The following is a 12,126-nucleotide window of genomic DNA, read 5'->3' on the forward strand; positions in this document are numbered from 1 at the left end:
TGGCCAAACTTTCTATAGAAGTCACATTAGACTCTTGTTCGTGGATTCCATCCTTTCCTACTAAAAGTATTACTTCCAGAGTACTAACGATGGTGGTTATGTTGCTTCTAAGTTAAATGACTCTGAATCGATGTGATGTCCTTTTGAATGTTATTTAAATCCCTTTGGACTTCAGTGACAAACTTATGCATGATTTTCAAGTTCTCATCTTGCCTAGTATTGTCCTGAAGGAGATGTCAGATGTCTCCAAGTTTTACTTCCTAAATTTCATCACATCTTCTTCCTAGTGCCCTAATTTTTTTATTGCACTTCTTTACAAGTGTATAGACATCACATAGGACATTTATCATTTGATTTCGGAAGACAGACAGAGAATTTACCTCAGCATTCTGATGATCCTCATCAGAGGCATTGGAGGCTTCAACTTTTTCAGCAGCTACTTGTACTTCTATCTCCGCAGCCATGAAACATATGTTGGTTGTTTTAGTAGCTTCATGTTCAGAGGATGATGATTCATCATTGTCACTCCATGTAGGTTTGGAGGGTTCCTTTCTGAACTTGATATCACCTTGCTCTCTTCTAGATTTGTCAGATCGTCTAAATGGCTTCTTATATTGATCACTCTTTCTGAACATTCGCTTCATCTTGCGATCGAACATTACCATCTCTTCATCATCAGTAGTGCTTTCTTCTGAGGAGTTAGCTTGCAGCACTATTGACCATTGTTTCTTGTCTTCTGACTTCTCTTTGGTTTCAAATTTTTTCATTGAGATCTTATGTGTCAGAAGAGAACCAATCAGCTCATCATATTCGTATGTTGCTAGGTTCAGAGCTTCCTCAATAGCCATCTTCTTAGCTTGCCAACCTTTCAGAAGGCTTCTGAGGATCTTATTGACTTTCTCCTCTTCCGAGAATACTTTCCCCAATCTTTTGAGCTTGTTTATGATATTGGTAAATCTCATTCATGTTAGAGATGCCTTCTCCTTCCTTCATTTCAAACAGGTCATATAGTCTCATGTTTTGGTTCATCTTGGACTTCTTTACCTTGATGGTTGCTTCATAGGTTACATCCAGCTTGGTCTAGATCTCTCAGGCTGTCTCACAGCCTGAGATTTTGTTGTATTCTGTAACATCTAAAGCACAATGAAGCATATTTATAGCTGAAGCATTAGTTTGCAACTTTTTCAAATCATCTTCAAACCATCTATCCTGTGTCTTTATGACAATAGTTCCCTCTGCTGTCTCAGTGGGTTTATATGGGCCTTTAGTTATTACCAACCAAGCGCTCATACTTTGTGCTTGGATAAAATTCTTCATTATGTTCTTCTAGAATATATAACTAGATCCAAAAAACAGGGGAGGTCTGGTAATGGATAGACCCTTTGGAAGAATTTGAGTGGTCTCATTACTAGGGAGGTTTTTTGTGCTATTAGCAGCCATTAGGGATCTTAAGCTTAAGATAGTGTTATCTTTTTAGTAGAGCTTGTTAGGCTCTGATACCACTTGTTGGTCCCTTGTGAGGTTATATTAGTTCCAAATTAGGGGGGTGAATGGAACTATTAGTTAATTTTAATTCTTTGAAAATTTAATCATTTGGCATTCTTTGATTATAGAGCACAAAGGCAAATACTTAATATTAGAGGCAGGTTCAGACAAGCATAAAATGCCATCTACTGAGCTTCATTCTGATTTTAGATAGTACACTTATAGTTGCCTTTTAGTTGGATAGAGCTTCTGATGATGATGATGATATATATATATATATATATATATATATATATATATATATATATATATAAAGACTGATCAAATAGAAGCAGTAAATATCTATAGAGAAACGACATCAGAGCATAAATCATCAGAAGCAGTAAGGTAGAGTTAGAAAAATGTTACTCAGCAGATTTATACCGGTTCATCCTTTAGTCTACATCCAGTCCTCATAATACCTTATTTTGAGCTTTAATCCACTATAGTACTCCTTCACGGCTAGAGCACAAACCTTTAAACAACAGTCAAAGCCTCTGTAAAGTACATTCCTTTACAATATCTCTCAGCTATCTATTTTTCTGCTATTTGCTTATAACCTAAACAAACAACAGAGCTTTTGATGTAATATTATGAACAAAAAGAAGTTCTTATAAAGAACACAATGAAGATCTAAATATTTCTTTTGGACGAACACATATATGAACAATGACTTGTGTATTTGAATATTGCTATAGACTTTTTGAAGATTTGATCTCTTTGATTGCTTGTGAGTCGTCAACTTCAAAAGGAGCAAATGGCTTGGTATTTATACTAGAGACTAATGAAAGATCCATTTGAATTTGAACCAACCGTTCTGAGGAAATAGATCCTATCAACATCAGCTTCTGACGTCCATTGTCCTTTTAACAAAAAGATTTCTGTTGCATACTCCAGAGGCTCTTCTGTCTTGAGCCGTGGTTTTCTATCAACTTTTTACTACAATTGTGACAAAGGCACTATTGAAGGGACATTGCTTCTGTAGCATATACTTCTTGTCAGACTCGGAAACACGCGTGATGTCCTTTGTCAATGCTAGTTGTCATTCCTTTTTGCTTCTAGGCTTCGATTAGAATGAGGCTCCTGGATAGTCTTTGGGCCTTTTAATTTTTGTGAGCCCTTTTCCTTTTGTTTACTGATAATGCCTTTGTCTTAAATCATTCAACAACAAAATTAGTGAAAGCAAATCAATTTAAATTTAGAATTCCTGATTAATGAATTTTGTGGTTCTGACTAAATTATTTTTGTCAGAATAAAAAACTCTTGGAAATTGTGTTTCAACACACGTGTCCTTCGCATAAACAACTACACCGAGATGGAATAAACACTAGACAAAATAGGTGGTTAGAAGGTAGCTAGCTAAGCATATAATTTACAGATTTCTTTTTCAGCCCCAACAACGGCGCCAAAAACTTGGTGTGGTAAATATGGACTCTAGCAAGTGTACTAGGTCAAATGTAGTGATGGTAAATCCAAGTATCATTTCCACATGGATTGAGAAGCAAACAATGTGAAATATTGATGCTCGAAATATGTAACTAGCAACCTAAAGGCAAGTGCACCTTATCGTGATCAAGTAATAAGTAGTAAGAAAAGTATTGTTCCCACGAGGATTCTATTTATATCTATTGATTTATGTGAATTTCTATTATCTAAGCAATCGAAACTTGAATTGTTTGAGATACTAAACTAATGAATTTAAAACAATTGAATAAAGTAAACAAAGAAGGAAACAAAATGAATTTAAATATGATGTAAGTCACTAGAGCAAGGCTTCACCTAACCTAATGTATATAATCCACACAATAATCCTATCCAAGTTCTTAAGTTTTAATCTAGAGACGGTGATTATTTCCTAAAGTAATTAACCTAGCTTTGGTCTAGTCAAGATTAATATAAAGGTATAATGAAAGCATTAAGTTCTCTGAAATAACCCCAAAGTTAAGTCGTGAAACTAAACCCTAAAAAACTGCACCGCATAGACACGGGTCTAAACTATGCAATTCCATTAATTATCTTAGTGTCGGCCAACCAAAATCATTAATTGTAATTTAGCTAAATATTGGCCAAATATCTAACTAGAAAATCAAGCTCTATAGTTTAATTCTCTAATTAATAAATTATGAACTCGAAATCAGATTGCAAGTAAATCATATACTTCGATTAGGATCCACCATGTCTCTAGCTATGGAGGAGTTAGTTCATGGTAGATGGAAAGAAAATAAGAAATTTAATAGAAAACATAACTAAAGTAAAGAGAAGAAAAGATGAAGTGAGAATAAACTTTGAAATAAAAACTAGAATTGGTTACAAAGGTAGAAAGGAAATGAACAACAAGAAAACTACAAAAAGTCTAAAAGAGAGAGATATAGAGAGTGTGGCGAGGTCTGTTCCATGTCTATCTTCATGCTTCCCAATGTAGGTATTTATAGTTGCACATGCCTTCATGCATTCCTTGTAACTTCCAACTTTAATGCCATTAAAGAGAAGATTGATGGAGGTTTGAATTCTTCTTTGCAACTTCATAACTTTAATGCAATTAAAGAGAGCATTAAAGGAGCATTAAAGGAGCATTAAATAGCGTAACTCCCCCTTGAGCATTCAAAGACTCTTCAAATAGTCATAACATTCCTTGGTTGGTTATTGAGGAATTTATAACAATAAAGACTTATTTAAAGAGGCATGTATTCTTCATTCTTGAACTGCTACGAGGTCACCGACTAAAAAGACTTTTGATAGGACAACTTTATTTACTTAAGTAATGATTCCATAATTGAATGTTTGCCCTAAAAATACCTAAAAACACGGAAAATTTTAGGGTACTCCTGGAGTAATACTCCCTACCACTCAATCCATGACACGTGTATATGTATTTCTCTTTCCACCAATCGTATCCATGTAGTGAAATTCTATCACAATTTTGATTGGCCGGGAGTATTACTCCAGGGGTACTCTAAAATTTCTCCTAAAAACACATAGAACAAGCATTAATTCTTAAAACATAAAACTAAACATAAAATAATTATAAAATATTAAAAACTATCTTAAAATGCATGATTAATAGAATTAAAATATATTAAAAACTATATGAAAATGGAAGACAACAAACATTACCTTAAAAACTAGAAAACATTAGGTGAGGGTGTATTGAAATAACACATATAAAATAATAATAATTTAACAGGTGTTTGAAATAACTTGATAAAAGGTACATGTCTAACACAAACTCATGTAATTGCTTTGCACAACTATTCCAATCATACAAGAATGTTAAAAGTTCATGGTTCGGATCTCTTTCTTCTTAAGTCACTAAGGTCCGGTCTCCCATACTCCAAAGATAATAAGAATACAGAACAACCAAGTCTCCTTACATCATTTTTACTCAAGCATTAAGTTCTAGAAAGCATTTCATAAATGAAAACCCCGATGCATGACTAATCATGTCTCCATCCATAGTAATGCATGCAAATATGTGATTGTGCAACTTGAGAGCACTCTTATGCCATCTCTCATTACTCTAACATAGATTGATCAACCCTAAGAATTAAAAACCCCTATCCACAACCATTCACAATAAACATTCTTCATTAATTGATAACAAAAGTACTTACAAAAAACCAAATCAAGGCTGGCTAGACCTACAAAAATGACTACTCACTCATTGTCATGAGTGAACAGCCAACTCGCGTTAAGAACGACCCCTAAAGTTAGAGCTTTTACTTCTATAATAACTATGGCGGTCCAGAGATCAGATGCCTCCACCAACCAACAAAAGATTCTTTATATACTTACACAAAAATTAACCTAGGTCAAAGGGAAAAAGTGCCAAACAATTGTTCATTATAAAATGAGATTAAATCTTGAACCTAGGTTGAACTACTAGTGATTACAAGTCTTGGAAGTGGATGTTAGCTGTAATCCACATCTCTTTACTCTCTCTCTCTCTGTCGTTGGATGACCGTGTAAACCAATAAACTCATCAAAAGATCTGTTTCTATCATGAATAGGATGTTCTACCCTTCTACGAAGCTGTTTAGGAGGAATCGTTCTCGAGCTGTTATTTCTGGTTGTTTCTTTCTTGGATGGATGAAAGCTTTGTCTTTTTAGATGCTTTTCCATGAATGCATTACCTCACAATCTCATCCATCTTGCTCGTATCACATTCCCCCCCCCCTAATAGATTTAGGACATGGTTTCTTATAACCTACTAATTAATTAATAAAACATAAATGAACAAACTCACTACAACTTATAAAAAAAATATAACATTAGAATTCACTTATTGGGATTAGTCAACTTATGAAGAACACCAATAATAATAAGTGTATCTCATCCATGAAGAGAGTCGCTTCTCATTCTTACTTCATCAATAGTGCACTGAGTCATTCATCTCTAAAGGATATATGTATCAAAATTTGTTAACATAAGACGAGAAATTCCTTATTTTGCAATGCAGTTAATTTCTGTTCAATGAAAGAAATAGATATGCTAAAAATTTGAATGCACAAGACTATGAATTAGTATTTGTTTGATCATGATCAAAATAAGAATCAAGAAAATTTGTCTCCCATTTTCTAAATAGTATCGATAGCCGCACGATGCGTGGGTTATATATTATCGTTTAATTAATATTTTGCTTGACATTTTAAAATATTGTGTTATTATTGTAATTGTTTTTACTATTTTTCTTTTGTGAAAATAATTGTGTAATTATTATATTCTTTAAATTATTAGTTAATACTCCATCTGTTTCTCAATGTTTGTCGTTTAAGAGAACAAAATTTGTTTCATATTAGTTGACGTAGTGGTCATTTCAAGAAGATAAATCTATCAACTACCCATTCTGTCCCTGGTTTACTCCATCTTTCCAATGAGCAGTACTCCTCCTGGTCTTTCACTATTTCCAATACATAAAGGATAAAGAAAAGAAGTTTTCAATAAAAAATTTGAATAATGCACTGCCGTATTTAAAGTGACTTTTGGAATTTTGTTAAATTACACCATGATCACTAAACTTTATCCGTTTTAATATTATGGTTATTGAACTTCAATTCTTAACGGTATGATCACTGAATTTTACATTTTTAACACCGATAGCTACTCAACGCCTCAAACTGACTGTTGACGGTCTCAAAATAAAAAATTTGAAAAGTTAATGATATTTTAAAGAACTTTAATTCTTAAAAATTTTCTTTTTCAGGTTATTTAGGTGTTACTGAACTTCAATTCTTAACTGTATGGTCACTGAATTTTATATTTTTAACACCGTTAGATACTCAATGCCTCGAACTGACTATTGACAGTCTCAAAATAAAAAATTTGAAAAGTTAATGATATTTTAAAGAACTTTAATTCTTGAAAATTTTCGTTTTCAGGTTATTTAAGTGTTGTTTGGTTAGGAGAATGTAAATTTCTAGAGAGATAAAACTCCAAAAAAGATGATTTTGGAAAATAATTTTTTTTGTTTCATGGTAAATGTCGTTCCGAACAACTTTAATTGTTGGATATTTTCATTTTGAGGAGTTAGCTAAAATTGAGTAGCCACCGGTAGTAAAAAAGTGTAAAATTTAGTGGTCATACCATTAAAAATTGAAGTTCAGTGACCATAATGTTAAAATTTATAAAGTTCAATGGCCATAAGTGTAATTTATCCATTGGAATTTTAACCCCAAATCTGCCTTGGGCGTAGAGCTGAGTAAATTTCTTTTATGTGAAGATTAATTACTCTTAATTTAATCCCATTTACTAAATCTCCCGCCTGAAGTAGTGATCACAACATTAAAAGAGTCCCACAATTATTAAGGGTAAATCTGTCAATTTCTTATAAAATATTAACATTAATTACAATTCTTAATCTTTGTGCATTTTTCTCAAACGACAAACATTATGAAACAGAGGGAGTACTAATTAAGATTGACTTGAGTAGTTAAGGGCCTTAAGTCGCTTAAGCTAATCTCGAGTTCGAGTCCTAGTGTACGCAGAAAGCTTCTCTTGGAAGAGGATCCACCTAAAAGGTGTCTAACGAGCCTCGAATCGAGAAATTAGGAAAACTATCAAAAAGAATTATTAGTTAATTATTTAAAGGTAATATACTTTTATTATTATTATTATGGTGGATATTATATATAATTTTTCTTTATTATTGTATCAGTAGTTATTACTTTATGTTTTTAAGGACTTTATTATCTTTTCTATTTTATATATAGTATGTGTTTGAAAATTAATTATTGATTTTTATACTAAGGTTGGTTTGAGTGGCTAAGGGTCTAAAATCGTTAAGTTAGATCTCAAGATTGAGTCCTAGGGTACGCAGAAAGATTTAATTGGGAAAGGATCTTACTTGCCCACAATATTTCTCTCTACTTATTGGTTCATATAATATATATATATATATATATATATATATATAAAAGTTAAAAAAATATACTAATTTAATTTAAGGTTTAATTATTTAAAAAAAAACTAAATGGACTTAATTAAAAATATAAATTATAGTAGTCCTAACATATCTAAGAACATATAGGCTGAAATGTGGCTTACCATCATACTTGTGTTTGTTTTGTCATAACCATTCACCTCCATATTATTTTCAATCACCAAATCCATGAATTGGTCTAACCACAAGATCCTCCAACCATCGTTCTATTAACATTCAGCTTGACTGTATTAAATATGAACAAACCAGCGAGTTGAAAGAATAAATACAAATTAAGGAAGGAAGCTTCAAATCCAATGACATATGCATTTAACCCAATAAACCAAATGAAAACATAGTAAAAAGGGTTAATATGACCCTTCAACTTAGTTTTGAGGATCATTTTACCCAAAAATAAGATCAACTTGAAAAAAAAGCAAACATGAAAGAAGTCTTACACCATTAAATTTGAAAACAAAAATTGACATTCAAATGTGTTAAAATTAAAATTAGGAAACATAAACATACTATATTAATACAAACTCCTAATACAAATTCAAAGAAGAAAAGAAAAGAACAAGAATCTGTTGTGAACTATAAACAAAAGGACATTAGAAAGAAAAATAGATGTGCATAAGTTCCAAATGTAAGTTGAAAATGGCAAGACAAACAACCTAAGGACCTATAATTTTAAATTCAACAGTTACAATAGGACTACAAATAAAAGTAACTACACTTATGATTGAATTGTGTAGCTCCAAACTCTAACTGGCAAAAATTAATTGCAATGTGAAGCTCTTGGACATGGCTAGCAGAAGACACCAGATACACATCCATGATATGCAACCACCCATTTCCGACATGGAAAGTAGAGTAAATAAACATTGTGTAGATGATAAAAAGTAGACATAGACAACCATCCATTAACATATCATAAAAAAGCCAAAATTCTACCCTTTCTGATCCTCCCATCTTTCTTTCGTCTCTTCTTTTAGAGGATAGGATTGGGGTTAGTCTTCCTAGGCTGATCTCGGGTTAGTTTTCTTTGTTTGTTTGTTTTCCTTTCCTGTTTCTACCAAAAAAAAACCAAAATTGCTAATATTTAACAAAATCAAAATGTAAGGCGTATCATGCATTCTAGCTTGAGCCTCCTAATCTTTGAACATGAATCCTATTAACCCAACAAACAGTTGACTACACAGGATAAATGCCCAATGAGATATGAAATTCCCAAAATCATGCATTGGATTATATGAAGACAAAAACCTCATGCAATTTTTTTCTCTTAAATTCCATATGTATCACTCCACTGGCTAAATAATAAATACACTATTTTATTTCTAAAACTATGACATTTGTTCAATTTAGTTTCCCATGTATTCTTTTTCTAGTTATTCTGAATTCTCACACTACAAGAAATTTGGTCTTTTATGACGCACAAAAATTGTCATTAAAATATGATTTTTCGTCACAATATACATTATGTGACAAAAATTAATCGTCATAGTGATCGTCACGGCAGGAGCGTGGCATTATGTATATATGACGAACTTTCATCTTGTCATCAATAATTTTCTTTTATATGACGAACAAGGACATATGTCACTATATTTTTTGTTTTAGTGACGCTTATTTTGTCCTATTATTGTAAGTAATTTGTCATATAATACTTTATTTCGTCACAATAGTAAACATTTAAATGACGCTTTTTAGAATATTCGTCACTTAAAAACATATTTAAGGTGACAAATACTAATAAAATATTGAAATTATAGAGTTTTAGTAACGATATAACCGTAGCAAATTTTGTCACATAAGATTCAATATCGTCATGAAATCTAAATATTAAATTGACGGAATTCTTATTGTCATAAAATTTTATAGTTAAGGTGACAGATATCTATATTAGACTAAGATTATAGAATTTTAATGATATTATAACTATTATAATTATTGTCATTTTACATTTAATTAGTAAAGAATAATAAATAATAAAAATCATATTGTCATTAATAGTTCACGTTTAATAACGAGAGAAAGCGTTTGTTACCTTATAATAAGAAAATGCTTATTGTAACTTAATATACATTATGACATTATAATCTATCATTAAAAGAATAATTTAATGATAAAATTGTTCACCTCAGAAAGTTATGTTTTATGGCAACTGTAATTGTCAAGAATTATTATAACAATATGTATTTTCATTTAATAGTAAACCCAAGTTTGTTTAAAACAATCCACATAACTTTGGAAATTTCAACAAGTTTTTGTAACTTCATACATAGTAATTTTTACAAATACGAGCACAATCTACAAATTAGCCACTTCTACCGCTACTGCCTCACATCTCCCCAATCTCTGCTGCACCCATCATCAAAAGACCAAGAAAGCCAATAATTAAAACATAAATATAACACCACTTGGAGTGAAATCAAAATTCAATAATACATTAAAAAAGTCGTATACCTTTTTATAATTATGATCATGAACTACAAATTCCATGGCAAATTTATATCCCTCATTGCAAAGATCACAAGAAATCACATTCGTTATCTCTTTCGCTGCGTTTGAATGTTATGTTAACACCTGAATTTTCATAATATACACAAACTAAGAAGTCACCAAGAAAAAAAAACAGAAGTAAATTCCCAAGATCATATGAACTCATGACATGTTATTAAAGTTAATGCTACTGATTCTAAGTTTTTGAAAATCATTAAACACTTCATGACAACATGTGTGGAATCGTATATATCAATAATATAGGACCAATAACAACATAAGTTATAATAAAATTAGCAAAGCCACTTGGAATGGATTTTATAATTTTAGGGATCCATTGAGGCAATGACTTCAAGAATTTGAATTCCAAATTGTCTTGACAAAGTCCAGAGGCAACTATTAAAAAAACAAAGATAATGTTTTCCCTCAAAATGCATCTAATTCATATAAATAAGAAGATAAGGAGAAACAATTGCATGCTTATGGCATACTTAAATATTTATCAAATGATTATAAGACTAAATAGTAGCTCAAACAACAGTGAGGAATTTAGAAAATTTAAATCCAATCAAGCAACATTTTAAACTAAACAAAACAAAATGTAAATATAATAGTTTGCGATATATCAACTCCAAAAGCTCATATAATATTTAACTTATGTTAGAATGAACTAAAGAAGTAATAAATAGCTAATAAAATCTTTAATGTTGCAATTGCTTTTGGGTTCAAGTATAATTAGATTCTGACATTCTGTGTGCTACCTTTAAGGATCCAATCTTATCACCTCGAACATGTTCTCTAGGCTATAAACAATGAGATTTGGTTTTTAATATTGTCATATTTCTTGAAGGTAAGGCCTATAAGGATTATATAGTCATTTCACCAATGGCAATTATAAATCAAATTGGAGAATAAAACCTACAAACTTGAAATAGTCTGTCAATTAACACATTTAGCAAGCATATATTAAGTATATGAACTCTAAATGCATAACTCTATAAGAAAAAATCAAGCAATGCTGAAGAATACAATAAGAAAGGAAAAGCTTCAATACCTGGAGTTTTCAGGGGTTGCAGAACCTTTTTTAGCTCTGGACAAGTTTCCCGCTACTGCTTTAGAACCCAACGCCGTTAGAACAACAGCATAATCTTAATCAGAGTTTTCAAATCAGTTACACAAAATCAATTTTTAAATCATTCAAATTTAACAAAACACAAACAGAGTTCTTCAATAACCAGAATAGACTATAGTGATTAAGGAGAAACAGATAGATGCTCACAACCCGAGAGATGCACCACGAGCAGTGGAGGTTAGAGAATATGGAAAAATCCCACGATCAATTAAGGAATGGCGAGAAAGATAGAGAGATAGGAATATGAACGGTTTTTTTTTACTGAAATTTTGTGAAGAGAAGATGGGTTGCTGAAAAATCTCAAACTAATTGTACGTAAGAGATGGCTTAGGTTTGGGTCGTGGGCTTTTCTTCACTAGACTTTAGTTTTCAAGTTTTAATCCATTTATAATAATACAATTTATTATTTTTAACATACTAAACATAATTATTAGATTTATTATTAATAAAGGGATAAGGTGCAAGTTTGCCTCTAACATCAGGGGTAAAATTGCACCATTTTAGACGTTAAAAGTAAAATTTCTCCTAATTATAAACGTTAGAGATATTT

At 31.4% G+C, this 12,126-nt stretch overlaps 1 long non-coding RNA gene across 1 annotated transcript; it reads right to left on the bottom strand.

Annotated features, from left to right (window-relative positions):
- Window positions 1–10,134: 10,134 nt before the first annotated feature.
- LOC136228717 (uncharacterized) lies at window positions 10,135–11,810 on the bottom strand. Its single transcript, XR_010688819.1, has 3 exons — window positions 11,499–11,810; window positions 10,409–10,528; window positions 10,135–10,303 (listed from the first exon to the last, which is right to left on the bottom strand). It is a non-coding gene; the product is annotated as an uncharacterized lncRNA (long non-coding RNA).
- Window positions 11,811–12,126: the final 316 nt, after the last annotated feature.

Source organism: Euphorbia lathyris, chromosome 5 (assembly GCF_963576675.1).
Source record: "Euphorbia lathyris chromosome 5, ddEupLath1.1, whole genome shotgun sequence".
NCBI classification, from domain to species: domain Eukaryota; kingdom Viridiplantae; phylum Streptophyta; class Magnoliopsida; order Malpighiales; family Euphorbiaceae; genus Euphorbia; species Euphorbia lathyris.